This window comes from Phyllostomus hastatus, unplaced genomic scaffold (assembly GCF_019186645.2).
Source record: "Phyllostomus hastatus isolate PE091 unplaced genomic scaffold, TTU_PhHast_1.1 phas_contig_16, whole genome shotgun sequence".
Lineage (NCBI taxonomy): Eukaryota > Metazoa > Chordata > Mammalia > Chiroptera > Phyllostomidae > Phyllostomus > Phyllostomus hastatus.
Window position 1 is genome coordinate 3,092,295 of NW_025333643.1, and position 17,979 is coordinate 3,110,273.

General features: G+C 35.3%; 1 protein-coding gene across 5 annotated transcripts in view; it reads right to left on the bottom strand.

Annotated features, from left to right (window-relative positions):
• The window catches only part of PPARG (peroxisome proliferator activated receptor gamma), a 145,650-nt gene that overhangs the window by 117,691 nt on the left and 9,980 nt on the right, over nucleotides 1-17,979 (bottom strand). The gene's annotated exons all lie outside the window — the stretch shown is intronic.

Here is a 17,979-nt window from a genome sequence, read left to right on the forward strand (position 1 = left end):
AAGCAACCAATAGGCTACTAACTGTAGAATCTATCTATAGAGACATTTATTAGATTGATTTCACCTACTTTCTGAGTCCTGTCATTGGTCATGAGTTAAGGTCCTTATCTCATCCGTCTTTTACATCATATTAATAATGAAACCTACATTATTGTACAGATATAAAAACTTATTGTGAAAGGATCAATAACCTCAAAAGACAGATGTTGATAAAACTCATGCACAACAAAAATAACATTAAGATATAACCTCATTCTAGATGGCACATGTCTGTTAAGCCTAAGGTAAAGTACAGTGATGTGTCATAACTACTTAGGGACAGGAGATGCAGCATATTCCATGTGAAGCAGATTTTTAAAAGGAAGACCCAGAGAGCACATTATCTAAGCAAAAGTGCCAAAAGTCTTAGGGTACATATCCTCGGCTCTTATGAAGGGCTCGGAGATCCTAGAATAGCTGTACATTCCCTGAAGACAAAACAGCATCTCCTGTCAGAAGTCTAATCATCAGGGCCTTAACAGACCCAATATCCAGACTCAATGTTCTGAATAGTCTAACTTACGAAAAACTCTATTTTTTTCTTTTTTAAAATTCTACACCTTTCAAATTAAACCTTGCAAAAACTTCTGTTTCCATGCATGACATAAAAGTAGATCATGAATATTAAATGTATTCCCATTTTGCATTTCTAACATGAAAAAATATAAACTATAGCCAATGTGTTTTGTTTGATTATTATTTCTCTGGCATTGTTTACTACTTTTGTTTGGAAATGGAAAACCTGTTAATGTAGACTCAGTATCAGTCATAAAGTAACAATTTGTTTTCAGAATGGGACATATTCTTCTACAGAAAGAGCTCATTTGTCAGTGTTTTAGACCTGTATGTTTTGTTTTCTGTCTGCTGACCTGTATCATGGCAATTTATATATGCACTCTCTAATTTGTTGTCAAAACAAAAGCAGTATCCACACCAAAAATGTTCATTATATATAACATGTACAATGCATGAGAAACAAATGGATGACCATTTTGATGTTTTTTTACATGTAAGTCAACTAAAAAGGGCTTTATATATATGAAAATAATAGGAAAAAAGATTAAAAATAATTTTTTGAACAAAATCTTTATTTGAAAATTAAAGAATGCTGCCTCCAGGTTAAGATTTTTATAATAGCTTTTTTTGACACTTGTCCCAATTTCCCTTTGACATATGTATGAATTAATTAATAAGTAATGAAAATAAAGAAGGAAGACAGTAAAGATTTTTGAAAACTTCTATTTATTCCTAGCTTGTAGCCCTAAGAGTTGAATCAAACAGAAAACTAGCTGGCTTCTGCAACTTTCAGAGGCAGACAGAATTCTATCATTTTTCCCAGAACTCTGTCTCATGACTAAGATAGGTAATCTCTCTTCTGTATTTATTCAGCATTACACTGTACCATAGAAAGTATAGTTTCCAGGCATACATTTTATTTGTATATTTTATATATAATATATATTTCGAATCCCCTCCTGAGGATATAGTTTATTGATTTTTTTTAGAGAGAGAGGGAGGGAGGGTGGAGTGAGAGAGAGACAGAAAGAGAAAGACAGAGAGAAAAACATCCACATGAAACACTGGCTGGCTGCCTCCTACATGTACCCTGACTAGGGATAGAACCTGCCACCTTTTGTTGTGTGGGATGACACTGAAACCAAATGAGTCACCTGGCCAGGGCAGATATATTTTATTTTATAAATAAATATACCATAAACTGTTACTTATATTAATATTAAAATATAATTGCATGTGTTAATTATAACTTATATTCAAGTACCTAGTTGATATATTAATAAGTTATATTGATATTTATTATATTTATTTTATAGATATACTAAAATACTATAAAATTATATTATAAACTGTATTTATTTTAATAGAGGACAGAAACAAGATCTATTCTGGGGCAATAAATTTCAAGGATTATAGTTTTTTCATGTTCTCCATCTGGTCAGTTAAATTCAGATTGGTTTATATTTAGATTATAATTTGTCCTGCTCATGTAAGAGAATAAGGCTGTGAAGATAGTAGACAAGACCCTCACATTTCAACAGAACACATATTAGATAGGGGCTGTTCATATCTACTCTTCCAACTTTTTATATCTCAGTAGGATTTTCACCAGAATCTAAGCAGATAATAATGCAGCAAAAGGGCAATTTCTCAGACTAATTTGGCCAAAATGGTGTAAATGATAACACTTGATGTAAGAAATAAAAACCATTAACAATGGAAACAAGTGAAAACTTATCAAAGAATTACTTCCCCCAAAAGGGGCCTAGATAATGTTATAATTTCTTTTCAAAGTTTCAAGGAAGAGATAATTTCTTTGCTATATAACCCATTTCTGAGTAGGAAAAACTGTAGTGACCAAATTAATTTTTCAAAAGTAGCATAATATTGATATTAAAAATTCATAAGAACAAAGAGAAAAATACCAATATCATGTATTAACATTAAGTTAAAATTATAAATAAAATGCTAATCAACAAATTTAACAGTATACTAAAAGAATAAACCACCATAATCCAGTTGGACTTATCTCAGAAAGGCAAAGGTGATTTAATATTAAAGAGCCTATTAAAGTAATAGGTCAGAGCACCAAAGCAAATTTTTAAAGAAAACAAATAACTATCTCAAAAATGGAAAATAACCCTCAAAATTCAACATAGTCTTGATAATATTTCTTTAAAAAACCAAGACTTTAATAACATGAATATTTATTTCAAACTTAATTGTGAAATACTAAAGCAGCATTTCCCCAAGTGTGTTTTCTTTTTTCCCCCAGAAATACAAGTTCTTTATTAAAAAAAAAAACACAATAGTAATGGAAGGCTTTGATAATCTCTCAGAATTTTGACAAATCAATTTGGCAAAAAGTAGACACAGCATTTGAATAATACAAGGAACTTAAAGTCAACATTCATTTCTTATGTGATAGACATTTACAAAAGAAAAAATATTTAGCCCTGACTGTTGTGGCTCAGTGGGCTCGGCATTGACACCCAAACGAAAGTGTTTGTGGTTTGATTCCTGGCCAGGGCACAAGTCTGGGTTGTGGAGCCAGCTGGGGGCCTGCAAGAGGCAACTGATCAATGTTTCTCTCCCTTTCTTTTTCCCTCCCTTCCCCTCTCTCTAAAAATAAATAAATAAACTCTTTGAAAAAGAAACAGACAACAAAAAAACACACACAATTATTTACCGGACACTGAAAAATCCTTAATAAAGTCCACAAAGCATTTTTTGGTCATAATCAAATAACTTTCAGGAAACTTATAAAAATACCAAAAAAACAAAATCATAGAAATCAGAACTCCTAACTCACCCCCTGATCAAAAAGGCAATTATGAGTTATCTAGAAAGTAATAAAAATTACACTTAGATAGGACCTGTATTCATGTAATTTGTAGTCTTGAATACTTTTAATTTTTATAAAAGAACTGAAAAGTGAACTGCATGATTCAATTTAAGAAAATTAACACTATAAACCAAGAAAAAGTAGGAAGAGGAATGTAATACAAATGAGAGATAAAAATAAATGAAAAAAATACTTGAAAGGATAAGTTTTGTTTAAAACACCAAACAAGTCAATACTCAGCAAGTCTAACTCAGAAAGATCAAATGAAATTGCTTATTGGGAATGCAATAGATATTACAGTCACACACACACACACACACACACACACACACACACACGGAAAAGACTGAAAAAATTAGATGGTGTGCAAATCCATACCAACCAAATTGAAAATCTAAAAGAAACAGATAACTTCCTAGCACATTTTGGACTTCCACAAAACCCTACCATAATGTAAAAGTGGGGTCCAAATATTTTGGTACCCTAAAAAATGCAGGGCTGTATTACTGCAAAATTAATGAAAACCAGTATTTTTTTCACCTTCCCATGACTTGACATCAAGCTGGTACACCCAAGCCGCAGAGGTGGCACTGCCCATCTTTAGGCAGACAGCTGTTCTGCTTCTTTTTTAAAGTATATTTGGTTGATTATGCTATTACAGTTGTACCATGTTTTTCTCCACTTTATTCTCCTCTGCCCTGCACCCCATTCCCATCAGCATCTCCCCACCTCAGTTCATATGAATGGGTTATACATATAAGTTCTTTGGCTTCTCCATTTCCTATGCTATTATTAACATCCTCCTGTCTATTTTGTACATACCATTTATGTTCTTAATCTCTGCTCTAGCTCTGCTCCCCACTAATAACCCTCCATGTGATCTCTATTTCTGTGATTCTGTTCCTGTTCTAGTTGTTTGCTTAGCTTGGTTTATTTTTGTTTTTTAGGTTCAGTTGTTGGTAATTGTGAGTTTATTGTCATTTTACTGCTCATAGTTTTTTTCTTAGATAAGTCTCTTTAACATTTCATATAACAAGGGCTTGGTGATGATGAACTCCTTGAACTTGACCTTATCTGGGAAGCACTTTATCTGCCCTTCCATTCTAAATGATAGCTTTGCTGGATAGAGTAATCTTGGATGTAGGTCCTTGCCTTTCATGACTTGGAATATTTCTTTCCAGCCCCTTCTTGCCTGCAAGGTTTCTTTTGAGAAATCAGCTGACTGTCTTATGGGAACTCCTTTGTAAGTAACTGTCTCCTTTTCTCTTGCTGCTTTTAAGATTCTCTCCTTATCTTTAATCTTGGGTAACTTAATTATGATGTGTCTTGGTGTGTTCTTCCTTGAGTCCAATTTCTTTGGGACTCTCTGAGCTTCATGGCCTTCCTGGAAGTCTGTTGTCTTCACCAGATTGGGGAAGTTCTCCTTCATTATTTGTCCCAATAAATTTTCAATTTCTTGCTCTTCCTCTTCTCCTTCTGGCACCCTTATGATTCGGATGTTGGAATGTTTAAAATTGTCCAGAGATTCCTAAGTCTCTCCTCATTTTTTTGAATTCTTGTTTCTTCATTCTGTTCCAGTTGAATGTTTATTTCTTCCTTCTGTTCCAAATTGTTGATTTGAGTCCCGGTTTCCTTCCCTTCACTGTTGGTTCCCTGTATATTTTCCTTTATCTCACTTTACATAGCCTTCATTTCTTCCTCTATTTTGTCTCCATACTCAATCATATCTGTGAGCACCCTGATTACCAGTGTTTTGAATTCTGCATCTGATAGGTTGTCTTCTCCTCATCACTTACGGTCTTTTTCTGGAGTTTTGATCTGTTCTTTCATTTAGACCATATTTCTTTGTCTCAGCATGCCTGTTACACTGTAAGGGGTGGAGCCTTAGGTTTCACCAGGGCAGCACAACACATGTTGCTGTGTTGTGGTGCTGTCTGTGGAGGACAGGTCATAGAAGGAACAATGCTGCTTGCTTGCTCTCATCCAGCTTTCAGTCACTTTCCCCACTACCCATGAGCAAATTGGGCCCTTCTCGTGCTGATTCCAAGGTGGGTGGGTTTCTGTACATTCTAGGACCCTGTGGGTCTCTTTAGTGAACTCTCTTGGGAGGCTGGGAGTTTCTCCCACTTCCACAATCCCAACAGGTTTTTATAGCCAGAGGTTTTGAGGCTTTAGTTTCCTGTGTTGGAACTGTGAGTTGCGTTATCTGTCTTGTTCCCCAGTTGTTTCTCCTGGCTTATCTGCACATGAATGTGGGACTGCCCAGTCCACTAGCCACCACCTCCCCCAGCCCAGTCCATTGCCTTGCTGCTAGTCCTTTCCACCCTGGTTACCTGTCACCACCCCTCCTACCAGTCTGGATGAATATTTCTTCTTTAACTCCTTGGCTGTCAGACTTCCATACAGTTCGATTTTCTGTCAGTTCTGGTTGTTTTTGGTTTTTAAATTTGTTGTTGTCCTTCTTTTGTTTGTGTGAGGAAACAAAGCATATCTACCTATGCCTCCATCTTGGAAGTCCCTGTTCTCCAAATGTGTTCTATATAGATAACTAGTTCCTTACAATTTTCCATAAAATACATTTGCACATGTTGTTCATTTTTAGAGATTAATAAAGTACATTAACATTGTTTTAGTCTGTAAGTCTTAATTTAAAAAAACAGAATCAACAGTAACAATCTGCTTACCTATTTCACTCACTACTTCCAAATTTATTTGAACATTTGTTTTTTCACTTTCCATCATTTCACTCAACACACTTTGCTGTGATTTGTCACCTATCTACTGAAACTCAAGCAAAAGTAATGAATTATCTCCTTCTTGCTAAAGCATTTAGACTTTTCTTGATTTTCATTCTATTTATCCAACGATGCACCTGTAAATATTTAATAATGGCTCTCCTTGTAGGGAGAAATTTTCTGATTTGTAGTGTTTGCCAACATCTACAATAAACATCTAGTACAAATACTCCCACCATGACTGATTCAGGTTACCAATGTGGTGTCACTGAGACCAGAGTGGGGAAGAGCTGGTGCAGTAGTAGCACACAACAGTACACAGTATTCCAGCATATAGATACAACCAACATGAACACCACAACAGTGTTAAATAATTAGGAGTGATGCCCTTGTTAAATTGCAAGTATATACAATTTAATTTTTAATAATGGCTGTGGATAACAATCAGCTCACAAAAAGTCTGAAAATTTCACAATTCACTTCCACAAGCCAGTCTGAGCTGGCTGCAGCACACCACTGTCTCTGCCCCTGAGCATCTGACATTTCAGCCATCTTCTGCTGTTAAGACTATCATCTTCTCTCTGCGCTTCCCAGAGACCAGTTTCTCTGAATTCTTATTCAACAACAGGACTACTATTTTTGTCTCTTTTCATGGTACCTCTTCTGTACTTTCTGAGACCTTCAATTTCATGTGTTCTGCAAGTTCCTTCTTGGCCTCACTTTTACTCATAAATACATCTACTTGACAGTAGATCTCAAATCTTCATTTCTAACCACAACTCTTCTATCAAGAGTTCTTATTCTGTATTTCCAACTTTCTTTTAAACACCTCTATCTGAGGTTCTTCTGGAACCTCAAACTCAACATTATCCAAACTGACTTCTCCCTCTGAGGAAGTAAAGAAGCACAATTCAACACTTAATTGGAACACTCCTTGTTCCTTGCAAGATTAAAAGAAATGCTGTTCTCTGCTCCAGTCTTTCAAAATACATTAAAGAAGATTGAGTTTATAAACACAAGCAATCCTTCCTTTACCTCCTTTCCCCTCATATTTCCCCTTCCCTTCAATTTTTTTTCACATTATACTCTCCAACGTGTCTCCTTCATCAAAAACTCTCCCAACTACTTTCTCCATTCTCAACCCAGTAATTTCATAACCTCTCCCTCTTCAGCATTTTATTATGAATATTGACTTCAATCTCCTCTAGCTTTTCATATCCAGTCCCTTTCTACTCATTCTCCAATACTAAAACCAACTTTTTCAAAGATAGGGGAGTAGGGTACTGTACTGTGAAGTGAAAATTCTCTTTGAATTTTCACAGGAGAATGTAAAAGTATATGAACATTTCCAAGTGACGAATTTTTATCCCATCAAACTAAATACATGGATCTGCCACTGCCCTCAACTCCCCAAAACTGCTGATTGATTCCATTACAGGGCAGACTCATAAGGGACCAATTACAGCCTTCCCTGTATTTTTACAATGGTCATACAACATTTGCTATTAAGCTGACCTCTATATCCTGGCATGACAAAATAAAATGCCTTTTTAAGTTTAAGAGTAATTTAAGAGAGAAAGAAAAATAGAAATAAAGAATCTCCTAACAGTGGTTGGTTTTATCTGTGTCTATGATAATTTTTTTAATTGTATTTTTTCTATTACCATTTATCCCCCTTATACACTCTTCCACCTCCACTCACTCTCCTACCCACCTCCTACAACAGTGGTTGGTTTTAAGTGATGGTGGAGTTACTGCATATAAATTGAAGATTTAGTGATCTAATTTATCTTCTCAAAAGTAACAAAAATAAGTATTTTCAAGTTGCTCACCACTTACATGACACATAAACTGATCTGCAGTGAACCAGAATAACTAACAGCTTAAATCTAATCCATGATTACACCTAAATATGGTTATTCTTGTGCAGATATAACTGTTAAGTGTGGAATGGTGGGGGTAGTATAGACATATTCTCTACCAAGTTAAAATCTGGAAAATTAGATTTTTGTTATTAAAGAGTGCAAGACAGGGTATTAGGTTCAGGTTTCTTGAGTTCAAATCCTAGTTCTATCACTTGGCAGTTTATTTTTCTCTCTCTGTACTTGTTTCTTCATCTGAAAAATAGAGATAACAGTGTATAACTTATATGATTATTGGAAGAATAAAATGAGATATTGTATGTAGTGTGCTTAAAATTGACCCTGATATAGAATAAGTGTTCAATAAATATTAACTATTTCTAAAATAGCTAAATTAATTTAGGGGTGCTTGAGATAAAAGAGTCATTTAGAAGGATAGTTAAATGACTTTTTGCTAAGACTAAAGCATAGACTGAATGAAAGGAAAGCATTCTCTAAACATGAAATCGTATGGTTATATTTATAAACCCATCATAAACTAAGTTATCCTAATGATTAATGTTACTCTAAAATGTCATGATAACTATTTAGGATTAGCAAGTAGAATGCGCTTGAAGATTTGAAATAAAAGACAACAATTATTTGTTGAGCATCTGATATTTGTTAGCATTGTTCTAGGCACTGGGAATAAAGAATGAACAAACTGGCCAAATATTCCAGCTCTTGTGTAACTGCATATATAAAGATTTAATTAGACGCTAAAGGATCATATGATATGTCTGCCGCTTGAGAAAAATATATAGAAATTAAGGTAGTTAAAGACAATTAAGAGTTATTTCTTTTTAAAAATATATTTTATTGATTATGCTATTATGGTTTTCCCATTTACCCCTTCACTTCCCCTCCACCCTGCACACCCTCTCCCACCCACATTGCCCCCTTTAGTTCATGTCCATGTGTCATACTTATAAGTTCTTTAGCTTCTACATTTCTCATACTATTCTTGCCCTCCCCCTGTCTATTTTCTACTTACCATCTATGCTACTTATTCTCTGTACCTTTCCCCCACCCTCCTCCTCCCACTCCCCTGTTGATAACCCTCCATGTGATCTCCATTTCTGTGGTTCTGTTCCTGTTTTATTTGTTTGCTTAGTTTGTTTTTTATTTTGTTTTAGGTGTGGTTCTTAATAGTTGTGTTTGTTGTCATTTTACTATTCATATTTTTTATCTTCTTTTTCTTAGATAAGTCCCTTTAACATTTCATATAATATGGGGCTTGGTGATAATTAACTCCTTTAACTTGACCTTATCTGAGAAGCACTGTATCTGCCCTTCCATTCTAAATGAAAGCTTTGCTGGACAGAGCAATCTTGGATGTAGGTCCTTGCCTTTCATGACTTTCATGACTTGGAATACTTCTTTCCAGCCCCTTTTTGCCTATAAGGTCTCTTCTGAGAAATCAGCTGACAGTCTTATGGGAACTCCTTTGTAGGTAACTGTCCCTTATCTTTTGCTGCTTCTAGGATTCTCTCCTTCATTTTAATCTTGGGTAATATAAGTATGATGTGCTTTGGTGTGGGCTTCCTTGGGTCCAACTTCTTCAGGACTCTCTGAGCTTCCTGGACTTCCTGAAAGTCTATTTCCTTTGCCAGACTGGGGAAGTTCTCCTTCATTATCTGTTCAAATAAGTTTTCAATTTGTTGCTCTTCCTCTTCTCCTTCTGTCACCCCTCTGATTCAGATATTGGAACATTTAAGGCTGTCCCAGAGGTTCCTAAGCCTCACCTCATTTTTTTGAATTCTTGTTTCTTCATTCTGTTCTGGCTGAATGTTTCTTTTTTCTTTCTGGTCCCCACTGTTGATGTGAGTCCCAGTTTCCTTCCTGTCACTATTGGTCCCCTGTACACTTTCCTTTATTTCAATTAGCATAGCTTTCATTTCTTCCTCTAATTTGTGACCAACATCAACCAGTTCTGTGAGCATCCTGATTACCAGTGTTTTCAACTGTGCATCTGATAGGTTGGCTATCTCTTTGTCGCTTAGTTGTATTTTTTCTGGAGCTTTGATCTGTTCTTTTGTTTGGGCCATTTTCTGTGTCTTGATGCGCCTGTTACGTGGTGAGGGTTGGAGTCTTAGGTGTTCGCCAGGGCGGGTCAACCCAGTCGCTGTGCTGTGATGCTGTATGTGGGGGAGGGGTCCGAGAGGGAACAATGGCGCTTGCTCTCCTCTCTGCCAGATTTCAGTCACTTCCGCTGCTTCCCCCAAGCAAACTGGGCCCTTCTGGTGCCGATTCCTGTGTGGGTGGGTTTGTGTACATTCTAGGACCCTATGGGTCTCTTCAATGAACTCTCCTGTGAGGCTGGGAGTCTCTCCTGGCACCTCAACCCCCCACAGGTGTTTTTCAATTGGTGTTTTGAGGCTATATTTCCCCACGCTGGAACCCTGGGTTGCAAGGTCTGTCTCGCTCCCCAGTTTCACCTGGTCTATCTGTGGGCGAATGTGGGACCACCCAGTTTGCCAGCCGCCTTATGTGTCGCACCCCTCCACAATCCACCACCTTGCTGGGTCTGCCCATTGCCCACCAGTCACCACTTTTTTTTGCCATGACCCCTCTATGCCTGGCCTCCCGACTCTGCCCCTCTTACCGGTCTGGATGAATGTGTCTACTTTAACTCCTTAGTTGTCAGACTTCCATACAGTTCAATTTTCTGTCAGTACTGGCTGTTTTTTTGTTTCTAGATTTTTGTTGTCCTTATTTTGGTTGTGCAAGGAGGCACAGTGTGTCTACCTATGCCTCCATCTTGGCCGGAAGTGCAATTAAGTTATTTCAACAAGCTACTATGCTTTACCAGGATTCATGAATTAAGGTCTACTGAGCACCTTCTCCTAATTTGATGATTGATGATACAATCATTTTTTTTAAAAATAAATCAAAATTCATTTAAGTTATAATTGCTTTCATTTAGTCCCAGGAAGAGCAGCATAAACAATTTGTTCGTGTTAAATTCAGAATAAAAATATCCCTATGTAATGTATGGGGATTATAATTGATAAAATTATATTGTATGACTTAAGTTCGCTAAGAGAATAGAACATAAATGTTCTCACCAAAAAAAAAAAAGAGATAAATATGTGAGGCAATGGATATGGTAATTAACTAGATAGAGGGAATCTTTTCACAATATGTACAGACATCAAATCACCACAATACACACTTTAAATACCTTACAATTTTATGTGTCAGTTGTATCTCAACAAAGAAAAAAATCTCTACTTTCACCATTTGATTAGCAGATGAAAATATACTTCACTTTCATACCACAGTTAGAGGCCTTATCAAAAAGAGAGATGCTAGGAACTGGGAAACAAAAATGAAGAGAGTCATCACAGGGAGAGAAACAAAGACAGAAAAAAAGAGACTTGAATATGGGAGACAACAGGAATGAAAAAAGGTAGGAAAGGAAGAAAGTAAGAACTAGAGCTAGAGCAAAATAAAGGGGTATAGGAAAGGAAGGAGAGAAAAGGAAGATAGAAAGAAGAGGCTCAGAAATTCAGATTAGTTAGAGTTAATCATTTTTGATATTTAAGCTAATTTATTCACTTTGGATATAAGCATCAGAAAGAGTCATTAGTACTTTAAATATTGTGCAGACATTAATAAGCCACCAAAATTATTTAGCCAAAAAGTTATATGTAATTGGTAATTATACATACATGCTACTTTGAGGAAACTATCTTTGTTTTTCTCTAAACTCACATTTTCCCTATTTCTGTGTCTCTGCTCATACTATTTTTCCATTTGAAAGGCTTACAATAGCCAAGTGCTGGAAGCAACCTAAGTGCCCATGAGTAAATGAGTGGATCTAAAAACTGTGGTACATTTACGCAATGGAATACTATGCAGCAGAAAGAAAGAAGGAGCTGCTACCCTTTGCAACAGCATGGATGGAACTGAAGAGTGTTATGCTAAGTAAAATAAGCCAGGTGGTGAAAGACAAATATCATGATCTCACCTATAAGTGGAACCTAAACAACAAAACAGACAAGGGAGCAAAATATAACCAGAAACACTGAAATAAAGAATAAACTGACAGTAACCAGAAGGGACAGGGGAGGGGGTAACAGGGGAAAGGATCATCAAGGAACATGTATAAATGACCCATGAATAAAGCTAAATTGGGGTAGGATTGAGGGTGGGAGGTGGGGGTGGGAAAATGGAGACAACTGTACTTGAACAACAATTTTAAAAATTAAAAAAAATTAAAAACAATAAAAAAGAAAGGCTTTGTTCACCACCACCCCACAGTCAATGAACAATATTCAATAAGTATGTATTAAGTACCTATTATATAATAGGTACTGTTCAAAGCATAATTCAAAATTTTACATATATTCTAATAAAAAGTATAAGCTATTTTAATAAATACATAATAAAAGTGGGCTATTTTAACAAAATATTTTACTAGACTTAAAGTGAAATGAATTTTTCTTCTTTAGCTAAGCTTTTTCATCACCTGATAACATAAGCACTAAAATAATCCTTATGAAAATAATGTACCTTATTTAAGAATTCCCCCAAAATATAGTGAGGATATCACTTCTATAGGAGTCTAAGTTTTCCAGATCCTCTGAAGTGCAATTAATCTGTGATAATTCTACTTGCTGAATGTTGACAATAACAGTTTGAGGCTTGTAATAATTATGTAAAATAAGTTGAATAATAAAAGTTATTTGAACTTTCACTAACATCGAAATGGAATCACAAAGATGTTCCCAAAAAGGGTAGTCATCCCTGGTCTTGATCAACCATGCCATTACAGGAGCAAGAACAAATGATTTAAATATCAGCAACATGTCTGTGAGTTACGTAACTCACTTCCGCAGAAATTTGCATTACTTGTGAAAAATATCACATGGAAGAGGAACGTACTACAAATATTAAAATTGGAAATAAATGATGGTCGAAAAGGCATTAAAGATAGTACTTTCTTTTAAAAATACTGTGGAACTGTACAGATATGTTTAAAATAGAATTTGCATTAAATTTAGGGAAATGTAATTACAAGTATGGATGAAAGTGGCCAGGCACTTAGTATGCATTGGTGCTCCAATACAGATAATTATGAAATATGTTCTACTAAGTTAATGTTATAGAATAGAGAATCACAGCACCTTCAAGTTGGGAGAGACGTTCTAAGTCACTTAGTTTGTTTCTCCTACCAAAGCAAGGTTTCTTACAGATGGTCAGACTGGCATAAATATGTCTACTGATGAAGCACTTACTTTTCCACTGTTGGACAACTGTAGTTATTCAAATTCTTTCCTTATATTGAACTGAAATATTCCTCCTTTTAATATCTAGCAATCCTTTGATAAGGGGCTATCTATAACACAGGAAGCTCTGTGAGGGAAGGGACTATTTTGTCTTGCATACCGCTATCATCCCAGGCCAGCACAAAATGTATTAATAGCACACAGTAAGTGTGCCATAAAAATGAGTAAATGGCTGATGACTGCCCTAAATGACTCAGTCACTAAGTCCAGTCAATTCGTCCTTCAGGACAGTGGTGGTGCTCTAACTGAGATGAAGACATTTTTTCTTTTCTTTTTTTTCTCCTTTTCTTTTTTCTTTTCAATACATTGTGGATACTTTTATAATGCAAAATAATGTGCTTGAATGTCCTTAAAGTATAAAAGTTTTTAAAAGCTTATCCTCTAATCTGTACTTACCTTGTGTCAAGTCAGCAACTAAGAGTTTGTGAGCAACACCAGTCCATACACCACAATTGGAGTATCACTCACTGCTTTAGAACATTTTTCATATTTTCCTTTCTGCATTCCTACAGGCCCTCCTCATGTTATGTCTGGATTTTGCGATAGCCTCCTGTAATTGTTTTCCTTGTACACTACTGCTAGATTCATCTTCTGACTAAATCATTTCACTCCTCAAGACCTGGATTCTCTTCACTCCTTATAAGATAAAATCCACACTACTTTGCTTGCATTCTAGACTTTCTCAGCTTACCTAAAATCTACATCTCCAACCATATTTCTCACTAACCCACATACATGTATTCTCCATGTCAAATGGATTGATCTCTGCAAAGTCTCCCCCGACTCAAGTCCATGCTCATTCACTAATCCAGGCTTTGTTTTCTTATACTGGATATTCTTTTCCCCTTCTCTTAAAGCTATCTCAAGCCCTGAATTTTTTTTTTTGGTAAAATTCACAGAACATAAAATTCACTATTTTAAAGCATACAAGTCAGTGGCATTTCATATATTAAAGCTGTACAACCATCACCTCTATCTAGTTCCAAAACATTTTAATCACCTCAGAAGGAAATCCAGTACCCATTAGGCAGTCACTCCTCCTCCCTCTGCCCCAGACCCCGTTAACCACTAACTTGCTTCCTATCTCTTTTGTTTTCCCAATTCTGGATATTTCATATTACTAGAATTGTACTTTAATTCCCTTCTTTTTTTTCTATATATTTTTCAGTTTTTTTTTAAATAAGGTTACTCTGATAATTCCTGAACTTTTGAGGTTGAGTTCAACTCCCCTCTTGTCTGCAGGGCTTTTCCTAGGTATACATCCTCTCCATGCCACACTGACCTTGCCATTCTCTGAATTTTTCTAGCATTTGTTGTTGGGGTTTTTTTTTTTGCTTTACTTATTTTAGTACTTAATCATATACTGCTTTGAATTGTTGGTTACAATTAACTTCACTTCTTTTGGATTTATGTAGCTTATAAACTCCTAGTTCTAGGGGCTTTGGTGTCTCCTTTTGTGCTTATAACCTACTTGAACATGTGTGCAATATACAGTGTTTGGCCATATATGAATGAATAGTAAGTTAAGGGAACTGATGTCTGGATCATCAATGAGAACTTCAAAGTTATTTCAGTTTTTTATCCTTCCTTCTGTCATGCTCTATCCTCCCAGCCACTTTGCTTCTCTCTCTAGGTATTGTGTCTAATAGGGCACAATACCGTCTTTGCTCCAGCACAGCCATTTTCAACCTTTTTCATCTCATGGCACACATGAACTAATTACTAAAATGCAGCAGCACACCTAAAAATATTTGTTGATTTGACAAAAAAATAGGTATAATTTTGACTCACAAAAAAATAATAACACTATTTACCTATCCTTTTTGCACCAAAGTGAATTTTTAAAAATATCAGGTGCCTATACTTGTATATAAAGATTTCTGGTACTAAGAATTAACCAATCAGACACTACCTTGTTATGAAACATGACCAATAAGATGCAACTGTATTTTATGACCTATATATTTATGGTTCAAGACAGGGCACTCACACTAGATGGCTACTGTTGTGTTGGCCGTTGTTTTTTTGTGTGTCGTTTTGTTTTGTTTTTTTTACTTAACAATTTAAGAGAAAAGGGTCAGTGCCCCTGACTAGTCAGGTATTGCATGTTTTAAAAATTCAGTCAGCACACCAGTCTGCCATGGCACACTGGTTGAAGAATCACTGCCCTAGCAGGATATGAACAGGTGTGGCTGCAGGAGGATAATGGCAGGGTGCCCAAGGGTGTAGAGGGTGCAAATTCCCTGCATTGATCTTTTGTTGATAGACTCCTACCTTCGTTCTACATCCACAGATGAAGGCCTACTAAAGGTGGGTGTTCAGAGATGACACAGGGCCACATTAAAGATTTGTTTATTTGCCTTGCTTTCATATGTAAATCAGTTTATTTGGTATTTTCATTTGAAGTTGTTCATAAACCTGTATCTATCTCATAAAAAGATATTCGTTAAGTAATTGTGATGATAATACTTGTGATTCATATTTGAAATAGCTGATCAATTAAAATTTTTGTATATGATAAGCTAATAGGCCAAAACTTGATAATGTTTTATCTAACACTTAACAAAAAGTTTGAAAGGGAACTAGTTTTATTTGATGCGTGAGTAATAAATCTAAATAACAGTTCATGTTGTACATTACTGTGAACTTTTTGCCAGCAGTAATACTAAACAGAATTTGTAACAGTTGCCATTGGAAGCCTCAAAACAAGAATGTAAAACAGTTCTCTGGCCCTTAGGCCATTTAAAACCTGTTCTTCTGACCAGAACAACTAGAAGATATAACACAAAATGCTGAAGTCTGTAATTAACAATTTTTCCCTTCCATATCCCATTTTGCCACTTTAGAAGAGCAAACAGGAAATGTCTTCTGGCATTAATTTCATATCATGTATCATAAAAATGATCCATAAAATATAAATTAACATTCTAAAGAGTAATTTAGGGAATTCCTTTAAAAATGTGAAGAACAGTAGCACTGAGAATCTCTTACAAGTGATATTGAAAAAGCAAAAGTTATCCTCAAAATCAAATAAAATTTAAAAGTACTTATAAAGTGTTTATAATATACCCAGTCCCCTATAGTATAGACTGTGAATTAGGGGAGGTATGCAATGCATTACAACAGTCATTACTATCCATTAGGAATGAACAATTCTGCCAGGTATATAAAACTTGTACATAAAAATTATAAGACATGACAGTAAATAACGTGTAATAACCACATTAGATTACATTTCACAGCAAATCTGCCTTCTGTTTTACTTCAGTCAAAAATAAAATTAGTTTGCATTTTCTGAATTCAAAAGCCGGTGACCAGGCTAGATATTTCATATACATGTTGTATGACAAAGGTAATCAACCTGGCATTTAAAAACTTTATGCATAATAAAAACAAATTAATTGTGTATGTATTATGCTTTGTTAGGATCAAAGGGCATTCCAGAAAGCAAAGTGGAATATATAGCATGAATCATGTGAACGGCCAAAGAAACACTCATGTCAATATGTGGGGCTCAGTCATTCAGTATTTTCTTATCTTTTACTGAGCTATAGTTATCTGCCTACCTAGTGCTAGATGCCAGTTCACCTATCCAGCGTTATGTAGTCTCAACAATGAAAAGCACCTCTCTTACTATCTGTAAGGCTGTTTCCAGGTGGGCAGATATTGTTTCCCATATAAGGATACCTAGTGCTGAGAAGTGAGTGGTCATTCAATAAATGTACATGGAGTTTTTGGAATTGAATAAATTGTGGTGAAATTTATAAAACTTGAAAGTTTTGGTTACATTTGCCCTGAGCTGTATTCTAATATTCCATGTCACTCTACATACGAAAATCAATTCCATTTAATGTCATATAAATTCCTTCAAAATTTATTTTACTTATCTTTTTCTCCAAAAGTTTCATGCTCAGAATTTACTCTAAGTAGTCAAAATATTTTCTGTCAATTTAAAAATAGAACTGAAATGGTAGTTAGATAATTTGACTGTAAATATAAAAGCTGGAAATAGCTATAAAGTTAATTTGACCAAGGGAGGGTCATTGGAAATAGGATCTTGGTCTCCTTTTACTCAAATATTATATTCTAAATAGGGAGAAGCTCTTAATGGGGTATTAAAGGAAAGTCGCTAGCTTTATTTCACAGAGAAAAAAGGATTTTAAACAATATTTTAATGGGATAGGATCAGTAAACTTTGTTTTAAATTTTTATTTATGCAAATAATTTCTTATAATAAAATTATGAACTAAATTGACTTGGATTGTTCACCACTTAAATACATAGTGGATACATTCCTACTTCCTTTGTTAATAACTTTATTACACAGAGAAAAATAAAATTATGTAATAAATGAATGATATATAACATACAATACATAAAATATATACATATAACCAAAAATAATAAGTAATAAGGGCATCTAGGAAATATATTCAAGGACACAGGTTTTCCCCTACAGCACACCTAATTCAAAAATAGCCACTGACTCGTTGTTAGCCTAGCAATGCTGCCTAGACACAAGGCACGGGCCTGACTGTGGCCTCCTCTTAGTCACCATCTTTCCCACTAATGTTCTTGTTAAATCTAGATAACAATAATCATAAACTACAGGAGAGATAGACCTTGTCTCTCTTCTTCATTGCTTTATC